Below are 1,144 nucleotides of genomic sequence, written 5' to 3'. Positions count from 1 at the left end.
ACGCACCGATACTTAAAACCATGCTAATACCAATATCGGTAGGAGTTCTCCGGTATCAGTGTCTATTGAGGGTTAAAATTCGATGGCAAAATTATACGATCTACCAAGACAAGGCCAATCCACATTGGTATCAATTAGGCAAAATACAAAAAGCTCAACCCTTATTGATGCCCTTGTGCACCGGGTGCATGGGCTAGGAAATCATTTAGCATACTTTCTACCCTTTTCTTTTCAGTTAAAACGATTATCTTAATTTTTAAGGATATGAAGAGCATTTGAATTTCGGTATATAAACACAAATCTATCTATTAAGCTCTCAACCCAATTCATACGGTATCCTGATAAATATCTCAATAAGCATAATTGAATCCAAATGAAATCCATAATTTTTAGTATCCAATCACATCTTATAATAATTGACGCAATTTTATAAAATAACTTGGGGAAAGTGTTCTCCATCCAAGAGTCTCCTACACCTACATGAAACCCAATTAGTGCTCTCTTTTGGTTCTATTTATAAAACATTGGTAGTAGGTAGGCCATTTTATACAGAGAAAGCGAGAGACTTCAACAAGGGTGCTGTTGCGGGAGCCAATCTCTCGCACAAAAAACACACTTCCAATAATTTAAAGAAGTAACTTCTATACCCTCTTCTCTTTCCTTTCATTTCTTCCCTGACCATGCTTTACCCATCAATGGTTTTTTAATTAGACCAGAGGTTCTTCCACAAGGCAATGTTGAGCCACGTCCCCAACCATGTACCGGTTTTAGCTCTTCAAAATTCACTGTTCTACACCATCATCATATCTACAAGAAGGATCTTCCAGGAAGTGAAAATAAGTGTCACACACAATCATATATTTTTCACTTTTCCAATTGACAATCTCTACTGCATTATGTCTAAGACCAGAAAATAAGAAATTGTTAATCTCACATTGTCTGTAATGTCATAGACCACTACCTGTCCGATCAAATGTAATCAATTTTTCACTCTTGTTTCATAGAGTTTGAGGGGTGGGTACCTTAATCTGTTACCTGGACATGGCAAAGATTACATCTGTGTGTGGAAAATATTCCATTTCTTGCACTCTTATTGGCTCACAAGATGTATATATAAGACATGGGTACAGCTCCTTATTTGAAG

At 36.5% G+C, this 1,144-nt stretch overlaps 1 long non-coding RNA gene across 1 annotated transcript; it reads right to left on the bottom strand.

Moving 5' to 3' along the window:
* Positions 1–386: 386 nt before the first annotated feature.
* Positions 387–1,138, bottom strand: LOC122062351. Its single transcript, XR_006134924.1, has 2 exons — positions 1,023–1,138; positions 387–820 (listed from the first exon to the last, which is right to left on the bottom strand). It is a non-coding gene; the product is annotated as an uncharacterized LOC122062351 (long non-coding RNA).
* Positions 1,139–1,144: the final 6 nt, after the last annotated feature.

This window comes from Macadamia integrifolia, unplaced genomic scaffold (assembly GCF_013358625.1).
Source record: "Macadamia integrifolia cultivar HAES 741 unplaced genomic scaffold, SCU_Mint_v3 scaffold1002, whole genome shotgun sequence".
Classification (NCBI taxonomy): Eukaryota; Viridiplantae; Streptophyta; class Magnoliopsida; order Proteales; family Proteaceae; genus Macadamia; species Macadamia integrifolia.
Note: the sequence above shows the minus strand (reverse complement) of the source record. Positions and strands in the feature narration are given on the sequence as shown.